The sequence below is a fragment of the Oryzias melastigma genome, linkage group LG24 (assembly GCF_002922805.2).
Source record: "Oryzias melastigma strain HK-1 linkage group LG24, ASM292280v2, whole genome shotgun sequence".
Taxonomy (NCBI): Eukaryota; Metazoa; Chordata; class Actinopteri; order Beloniformes; family Adrianichthyidae; genus Oryzias; species Oryzias melastigma.
The window spans coordinates 8,528,618-8,538,693 of NC_050535.1; the positions used below are offsets into that span (position 1 = coordinate 8,528,618).

At 34.3% G+C, this 10,076-nt stretch overlaps 1 protein-coding gene across 2 annotated transcripts in view; it reads right to left on the minus strand.

Annotated features, from left to right (window-relative positions):
• The window catches only part of usta (uronyl 2-sulfotransferase a), a 70,301-nt gene that overhangs the window by 51,257 nt on the left and 8,968 nt on the right, over positions 1 to 10,076 (minus strand). The gene's annotated exons all lie outside the window — the stretch shown is intronic.

Sequence of the window (10,076 nt, forward strand, 5' to 3'; positions counted from 1 at the left end):
CACACAAGCAAGAAGTCGGGTTGTAAATTAGAAATTAGCAAATGCACAGCTCAAGTACCTGAACGGAGTACATTTTCTTGTTGTACTTTTAGAGATGCATAGATTCAGGCCAGCTGGCTGAGCCATATTCATCCCATTAGAGGCTTCATGGTTCAATCAGAGCCTCGCTGTGAGTCACAGCGACCTTGAACAAGACAGACATCTTCTAACTGCTTCTGGTTATACAGAGAAGATCGAGGAGCACCGTGTGGGGAAGTGAGATACAGTTCAGCGCTTGGCTGAACCTAAAACAAGATTAGAAAGGCAATTTAAGTTCATTTCTGGGGAAATTTGTAATTAAGGAACGCAAACTTTGCTAACAAGTTTTTGAATAAAGTTTTCAGACTTTTTTTTGAATCAGAAACTTTTTTTTTTTTGCCAGGCATCCTCTTCTCCTAGTATTTGTAAAAGCATGATTGCTTTGTTTTACTTATTTATAGAAATACGACTCCGATGAAAAGGTTTTAGTATTAAATGCTCTGAAAACTTCAAAAAGTTTCTTTGTTTTTCCTTGTTTGTCAATAAATTCTGAAAATAATCAACTTTTTGAAAAAGAAAAGTAATTAAGAGGTCAAAAAAATAGATTTAAACCAAACTTTACTAAATTATATGCCAAATCTATACTTTTTTTCATCAAAGCACATAAAAAATGACCTGAAAACAACAATTTGATGAGATTACACCCCCTATTGCAAAACTGAAAAAAGCCTAAATTAGCCAAAACCGATTGAACGTTGCTGAAATATTAGCTAAACTCCAAAACCGCTTTAAAAAAGCTTGAGTCAGCAAAAACAGCAATCTGTTAGCCTAAATATTAGCTAAACCCCAAAATTGACTCAAAAAAAAGAAGAACTGAAGCCAAAACATCTAGCATGTAGCTGAAATATTAGCTAAACTCCAAAACCGCTTTAAAAAAGCCTAAATTAGCCAAAACAGCAACCAGTTTGCCTAAATATTGGCTAAACTCCAAAATGGACCAACTTAAAAAAAAAAAAGAAAAAAAACTGAAAAAGCCTGAATTAGCCAAAACAGCTAGCGTGCAGCTGAAATATTTGCTAAACTCCAAAACAGCTTAAAAAAAAATGCTTAAATTAGCCACAACAGCTAGCAGTTAGCTTAAATATTAGCTAACCCCCCAAATGGACTCAAAAAAAGAATAACTGAAGTCAAAACATCTAGCGTGTAGCTCCAAAACCGCTTAAAAAAAGCCTAAATTAGCCAAAACAGCTAGCAGTTAGCCTAAATATTAGCTAAACTCCAAATTGGACCAAAAAAATAAAGAAAAAACTGAAGAAAAACCTGAATTAGCAAAAACAGCTAGCAGTTAGCTTAAATATTAGCTAAACTCCAAAATGGACAAAAAAAAAAAAAAAAACTGAAAAAGCCTGAATTAGCCAAAACAGCTAGCATGCAGCTGAAATATTTGCTAAACTCCAAAACAGCTTAGAAAAAAACTTAAATTAGCCACAACAGCTAGCAGTTAGCTTAAATATTAGCTTAACCCCAAAATGGACCAAAAAATAAAGAAAAAACTGAAGAAAAACTTGAATTAGAAAAAAACAGCTAGCAGTTAGTTTAAATATTAGCTAAACTCCAAAACAGCCAAAAAAAATAATTTGCCACAACAACTAGGAGTTATCTTAAATATTGGTTTGTCTTGGACTCCCTTAAACTTCCTCTTTCATTATTCACTCATCTGTTCTGGTATCGAGGTTATATATTCTGCATGAAGTATGTAAAGCCTTTCAATGGACGCTCATTTGTCAGAGAGGCAGTGCTTGCCAGGAAGTTGGAAAAGCAATTAGCTAAAAGACTAAATGCTTCTTGCAAGACTTTGTTGACAAAGGTCTGTTTATTAATTCAGCACCGGTGCTCTGAAGTGAAATGAGACACAAGCTAAGTAGATTTTTGCACAAAAGTCAATAAATTTATATCCCAAGTTTTCACAGCTGACCTTAAGGCATATTATTGAATCAATGAAGGGGCGCTGCGTAGACATGTTTAAACCAGGATAATAGTAGGTAAAATCACTCGTAAGATGCTGAATGCAATAACAAAGATTGAAACAATAAATAGAAAAAAATAATAGTAATAAATGATTATTTTTTACTTAAAGTTGAACTTTTAAGCATGAAAATCAATGGGAAAATGTTCGGTGTTGAAACCAACCTCAAGTGGTCATTTATGGTACAGCAATATTTAACACTTCTTTGTTTTTATTAAATTTAGGAGTGAATTGAGAGTATTTGAGCTGCTGTCAAAAATAGTGAAAATACATTAATTTCATTTTATATTCTTGTACAAGAAACATGATAAAAGCTTTTCAAATTCATATTTGTCTAATGTATTTACATTTTTTAAGCCATCTTAAAATAATCTGCATAAAAAGTGAAATATGAAGATCATCCATATTTTAGAACAGAAAAAATAATGTTTTATTTAAAATTTGCTCCCAAAAATGAATTACACAGAATCACCACTGTATAAACATGAACGTCCTGAAATGATCGGCTTGTTTACAGCCTGCAGACTCACAACCAGAGATCAAACGAGAAACATAAACTGAAACACATGCAGCCGATCGGTGGAGGGACTGAGCCAAGACGTAACAAGAAAGCCCAGAGAGGACGTTTAGAAATCCTGAGGCTGAGCGTCTAACGGAGGTCTGTGTAGTGATTAGACACGACCGCTCCGTGCATGGGTGTTGTCTGTGTAGAGGTGGACAAGGTAGATACCGAGCATTATGATGCAAAACACAGAAAGGAGTCAAAACGTTGCTGGATGAAACAAAAGGGAGCGTGGAGGTCTTTGAAGAGCGATAGCGCTGTTGAGCCGTGAGGTCAGCAGTCACGGGAAGGTGAGTGAATATGCTGCATCAGAATCTGGACTAGAGAAACTTCTCTCAAGGACGGGGCAGGAAATTAATTTGGATTCTAAAGCAGTAAAATATCTTAAAAAGATACACTACGATTAAAAAATGTGTTTTTGATGTTTTTAATATGTTCTTGTAGCATTTTTCTCATGATTGAAGACATATCTAAAGAAAATTAAGTCCTGAACCGCATATTGATAATTCATGTAGAGAAAATGGTATGGTCGAGTCGGGGTGGAATTATATAAGTTCGCCTCTTTCCACTCCCTTTCAAGTGATCAACTTGTGATTCATTAAGTGATATGATCTGCATTATGACCTGATTGCTTGAAATAAACCATTTCATTCATTCATTCATTCATTCATTTTAAATTAAGCTTAACAATTCATTTCCAGGTACCATCAATAAAAGGCCTATTTTTTAGGCTAATTTGGAGTTTAGCTTATATAGCTAGCTATCAGCTTTAACGTTTTTAGCTATTAGCTTCTATGATTTCAGCTATCAGCTTTAACATTTTCAGCTATTAGCTTCAATGATTTCAGCTATCAACTTCAGTGTTTTCAGCTATTAGCTTCAGTGATTTCAGCTATCAACTTCAGTGTTTCCAGTAATTAGCTTCAATGATTTCAGCTATCAACTTCAGCATTTCAGCCATTAGCTTCAATGATTTCAGCTATCAACTTCAGTGTTTTCAGCTATTAGCTTCAAAGATTTTAGCTATCAACTTAAGCGTTTTCAGCTATTAGCTTCAATGATTTCAGCTATCAACTTCAGCATTTTAGCCATTAGCTTCAATGATTTCAGCTATCAACTTCAGTGTTTTCAGCTATTAGCTTCAAAGATTTCAGCTATCAACTTAAGCGTTTTCAGCTATTAGCTTCAATGATTTCAGCTATCAACTTCAGCATTTCAGCTATTAGCTTCAATGATTTCAGCTATCAACTTAAGCGTTTTTAGCAATCAGTGAAGCATATTCAGCGGTCAAATTCAGTTTACAGCATTATCACAGGTTATGCTGTATATCCAGTCTTTAGTTAGTTTAAAGCTAATATCGTTGTGTGCTTTACATCCACTTCGAGCATGACCCGACTAGTCGACTAATCGGAAAAAATAATCTGTGATTAGTTGACTATTAAATTATAATTTGTTACAACAATGCTGAAAAAAAATGATGTTTTAGCACGTGAATTTTGAAAAACATTGTGTACTTTTCAAAATTTAAGTAAAATTTGAAAAAAAAAAAAAAAAACACTGGAAATGCGTTTAAAATAGATCAAAAGATGATCAGAGGGGTTAAAAGCATTTACTCCTAAAAATGTCTCCTAACATTTATGAAGAGCGTTTCCCAAGCTGATAAAGTACAAAGTAGTTTGGAAGAAATGCTGTTCATCTTGGACGATGTTGTTTCTCCTCACAATAAATCTTCAAAACATCTGGAAAATCTATTTTTTAAAGAGACCAGAGCTTTTGTAGTGTCCCTAATGCCTCCTGCTTCAGCTGCTGTGTCAGCAGCTTAAAGACATTTTATTTTTAGAGCAAACCTAAAGAAAACATTTGAAGAGTAAGGGGTTTGTGAATGGGACAGGTGATGGCTTAGTGTGGATTCGAGCAATAATTTGTAGCCTAGACCATCAGCTTTTTCTTTTTAAGTTAGGCAATAAAAAAGGGCGGTGGAGGTGGACAAAGGCAGGTCTGAGAAGAGCATTTTGAAACACAGGTGCAATATTTGGTGGTTTGCTTTACACTGACGACAACCGCATTCCAGCTACATATTTTCCCGAAGGTTTCATAAAAGCTGTCCTGCGGTAGACAGTTTGAGAAAAAAAATTAGAATTCTTTTTCTGTTTTTAGTTAAATGTCTGCCACTGAGATGTCTTCACAAAAAAAGACAGCAGCAGAAATGGAAGTCGAATAATTTGGCGGGGTGATCCAGGATTTCTTTCTTCTCCGGTTTCTTCTGTTTGTCTTGGCCTTCAGAAATGTGGAGAGCTTCTGTAAAATCTGACTTTCACCGAAGAAAAAAAAAGGGCTTGTGTCTAGCTTCTGAGAGGTGTTTCCAGTTAAAACTGCAGTGAAGAGGAGATTTATTTAAGTTATTGCTTATGTTGCTTCAAAAGGGCCCTAAATCTGTCAGTTTTGATGGATTTATGAGGAAAAAAGTATAATGACAGCATTGTTTTTGTGCGTAGATTGGTTGAATGCATTAAAAACACAAAAAGTGTTTGGTGAGACCATGTCTGAGAAGATAATTGGAACAAGGTTAAAGGTATATATCTGAATCTGTAGCTAAATACTATTTCGGTTGTCAAAAACAACATAAAAAAAATTGTTTTGACAGATTTTGTGCTTTCACTTTTTATTTTTGACTATTTTTACCCAAATTCTTGTCTTTCAAATAAAACTTTATTTATAAAACACATTACAGACTCATGTAACCCAAAGAGCTTTACATACTAAAAATATTAAATGCTAAAAACAAAGATTTTAACAAACAAAAAAAATAAAACAAATAATTCCAGAGCACAACCCCCCCCCCCACACACAACATAATTAGGATTGACAACATTTATAAATGAGATGTGAAGCAAATATCTTAGCATTTTAAAAAAATATATATTTTTTTTAAAAATATTACACAGTTTACAAGTATTTTCAAGTATTGCTAATTTTTTTGTGTGTTTGTAAAAAAAATTTTGTAGCATTTTTTTACATAGTAGATGACCTATATAAAATAATTTATGATTAAAACTGCATTTCTGAATATTTCTCAATTCAAATTGGCTCAGATCAGAAAACCGGATGCTCGAAAATGCTCAGATGCTAATGACGTAGCTACTGAAATGGTTGCGCCAAAGATGGTGAATTGTGATTCTGGCTCAAACTGATCTAATAGTGCTCGTCGATATTTTAGCTTTAAATTTGCGCATTGGAATGCAAACAGAGCTCTCAGTGACGGGGACGGGGGCGGGTCGCTCCGTGTCAACAGTCCCACCTACAAACCAACAATTGCATTACCAATGAGCTAATGGCAAACTACATAAAAAGCGTCTTAAAAAATGACAAAGGCTTTTTGATTTGAGCTAAAAACATCATAACTAAAAGACCACTGGAAACGAAATTACGATAGAAAAAAAATGTTTTGTGATCTAAACCTAGAACGAGCCGCATAAACTTACTTTAGCCTTTAGTAAATTTGGATTCGCATTCATGACCTTCTGTTTGTTTTTTAATAAATGTGAATTATGCTAAGTATTTTTGGCATGAACAAAGGCAGAAAACATAAAAATAAACTATCATATGTCAAAATATGACTTTTAAAAAAAAAAAAAATTACCTTTTACCTTTAATACAGACCAAATTAGCGAAAATGCTAGCTTGTTGCTTAATTACTAGCTGAACTCCAAATTAGCATAAAATTCCTCAGTAAATTAAATCGGCCAAAAATGTTAGCATGTTGCTAAAATAGAAGCTAAACTCCAAATTAGCATAACAAACTCATAGGAGGCCAAATTAGCTAAAAAAGCTAGCTTATTGCTTAATTACTAGCTGAACTCCAAAATAGCTTAAAATTCCTCAGTAAACTAAATTAGTCAAAAACGTTAGCATGTTGCTAAAATAGAAGCTAAATTCTAAATTAACTCAAAAAACTTCAGAATATAACAAATTAGCTGAAAACATTAGCATTTTGCTAAAATATTAGCTAAACTCCAAATTAGCATGACATTCCTCAGTAAACCAAATTAGTCAAAAACGTTAGCCTGTTGCTAAAATAGAAGCTTAACTCTAAATTAGCCTGAAAACCCCAGTAGACAAGAAACTAGCAAAAATGTTAGCATGCTGCTAAAATAGAATCTAACATTTTTGAGCTCTACAGACAAAAAAACCCTACTATTGAACGCAGGAGGAAAAATGACTAATTGTGGTTTGTGCAATTATAATAAATGACACCATGTATCAGAATAGAGCGGTGATAAAATGAAGCCTGGAGAAAAATGTACAAGATTATTTTGCACCGTTTCCACATTTTGTGCCTCTTCTAATTGTAAATGGTGGATGTGCGCTAGTAAACAATAGAAAAAGAAAAAGAAGAAGAAGAAGCCCCTCCCTGCTTGTCCATTGTGAACACACATTCGACAAGTTAAACCGTCTGCTCACTCTTCCTTTTCAGCAGGTACTACAGCAGATTTCACTTTCTTTTATTTTAATAAGTGGTCCTGTGGTAGAGTGTCCATCCTGGGTGGTCATGGGTTCAAATCCACATAGGTGCACAAACACCATAAAAATTCAGCAATAATGGTTTAAAAGTGTGTGTGGGGTGGGGGGTAAACCATCACCACATGGTACCCAGGTGTGGTCCGGCTCACCGCTCCCTCAGGGGATGGGTCAAATGTGGAGAGCAAAATGTACACTCCGAGGTGTGTGACAACTGGGGAGATTTAACTTGAATCTTCTGTCAAGAATTCTCCCTTCACGTTGACGAACCTCCTCCTTGGTCGTTTTTTCCTGTCTTGCAGCTTCTTACCACAACTGTGGAGTCGTTTTGGTTTTCAAACTGTTATTTCTGATCCTACACATTTCTTTCATTCCAACAGAAAGTTTCAACATCCTCCACTCTGCCTCCCCAGCTCCAAAAGTGACACTACAACTGTGACACGCACATAGACTGTTTCAATGAAACATTTAAACCACATGTGTCAAAGTCAAGACTCTGGGTAATTATAGCCATTATATCCAGATCATTTTATTTCATTGTTATTAATGCCCCGATGCTAACTTGCACTTATTTCTAACTTGTAAAAATTTGACAAAATACATTTTTATGGAGAGCAAAATATTGAAAGTTATTTAAGGTTTAAGTTGATTTATTCTGGAATAATATTCCTGCCTTTTTATTATTCATAATTAAGGTAAAAAGTTACAGTTTAAAGATTTTTAAAAATTGTCATTATGCTAGCTTTTGGACTATTTTGGCATTTACCAAGATTTTCTAGGCTATTTTGTAGTTTTGCTAATATTTCCACGCTAGCAGTTTTGGCTAATTTAGCCGTTTTTTTCTGTTTTGAAGTTTAGCTATTTTTTCAGCTACATGCTACATTAGCCAAAAGAGCTAGCATGTAGCTCTTTTGGCTAATTTAAGCTTTTTAAGACTTTTTTTATGTTGTTTGGGAGTTTAGCTAATATTTCCACGCTAGCAGTTTAGGCTAATTTAGGCGTTTTTTCTGTTTTGAAGTTTAGCTATTTTTCAGCTACATGTTAGCAGTTTTGGCTAATTCAGGCATTTTTTTCTGTTTTGTAGTTTAGCTAATATTCCAGCTACATGCTAGCAGTTTTGGCTAATTAAGGCATTTTTTCTGTTTTGTAGTTTAGCTAATATTCCAGCTACATGCTAGCAGTTTTGGCTAATTCAGGCATTTTTTCTGTTTTGTAGTTTAGCTATTTTTTCAGCTACATGCTAGCTCTTTTGGCTAATTTAAGCTTTTTAAGACTTTTTTATGTTGTTTTGGAGTTTAGCTAATATTTCCACGCTAGCAGTTTTGGCTAATTCAGGCATTTTTTCAGTTTTGAAGTTTAGCTATTTTTCAGCTACATGCTAGCAGTTTTGGCTAATTCGTGTATTTTTTTTGTTTTGTAGTTTAGCTAATATTTCCACGCTGGCAGTTTTGGCTAATTTAGCCGTTTTTTTTATGTTTTGAAGTTTAGCTATTTTTTCAGCTACATGCTAGCTCTTTTGGCTAATTTAGGCTTGTCAAAAGTTTTTAGGTTGTTTTGGAGTTTGGCTAATAATTCCACGCTAGCAGTTTTGGCGTTTTTCTGTTTTGTACTTTAGCTATTTTTTCAGCTACATGCTAGCTGTTTGGCTAATTGAGGTTTTTTGGTTTTAGGCTAATTTGGCTTTAGCTAATATCTTAGCTGGCAATTACCTTCAGTGTTTTTGGATTTTGGCCTTGGTTGCCTTTGTGACTCTGTTTACGTTTTTCAGCATTTTGCTCTTCTTTGATTTTTTTGTTATTAACACCTCTTTATTTTTGAGCTGCCAGCTGTCCCTTCATTTGTGTCCGCACACCAAGACCTGACATGTTTATCCTGTTCGGCCCGCGACCTAAGCTGTGTTTTGGATTTCCGCCCCATATGTGATTGACTTTGACACCCCTGATCTAAGGAATTCTGCTTTCTACATAAAAACTTTAAAGTGGTATTCAGAACATTTTCTGCAAAGAAAAAAAACAGCTTTTTACAACATGGGTTGGGCATCGCTGCCCCATCTCGCTGCCATGTATTTAAGGCTTCTATTTTAAAATGCTATATATTTTTACGCTGCCATCAAATGAAGGGAGCAGACCGAGTTGTGGTGAAGTTGTGGTTGAGCCCACTGCAGAGTAAAGAGAAGCTGAGGTCCTTGAACAAGGTACGACACCCACCAGCAGCCAACATGCTTCGGGTTCCAATAGCAGGCAGATGCGTTTGGCGTTCTGGATTCAGCTCAGAAGCAGTTGGATTTGGTGAAACTGGAAAATAATCCCTTAACCTCACAAAGCTACTGAGGGGACTGAAAAACGTGAAACGAATTAAAACACCATACAGGAGGCGAGGGTACAGATTTAAAAATGGATATAAATACACTGTAAAAAATAAAACGTGATCAACTAAGAAAAAAGCTCTAATTTGATATGATTTATCAAATTATCACATTTTAATTTGATAAAAACAAAAAATAAAATGAATGTAACAAATCACAAAACTATTGTGTAGTGATTCACTTTACAGTTTTATTTCTATTTCCAAAATGACTTGAACACAAATAAAGTTTTAAACAAATTTAAATAACTTTAAGTGAGGAACCAATATTTAAGCACAGCAAATTATTTTTTATTTTGTTTGTTTTCTGAGTCCTGAACACACAACTCTGAATACTTTGATCTTTTTGTTAATTAGGGTAATTTTTTATTGCTTTAAAGGTGCATCAAAAATAAATGAACAACTTAGTAATCTGTTACACAAAAAAATTAATTTAAAAATTTGCTGATAAACATAAATCTTGAAGAGAAATGTCAATATAATCAGAGTAAAATCAGAGTTGGCCTTTCCAATGAATCATAAATTAAAACCTATTCAGATAATTTGGTTGTAAGATTTACGCAAACAGGGGAAGGGTTGATTAAAACA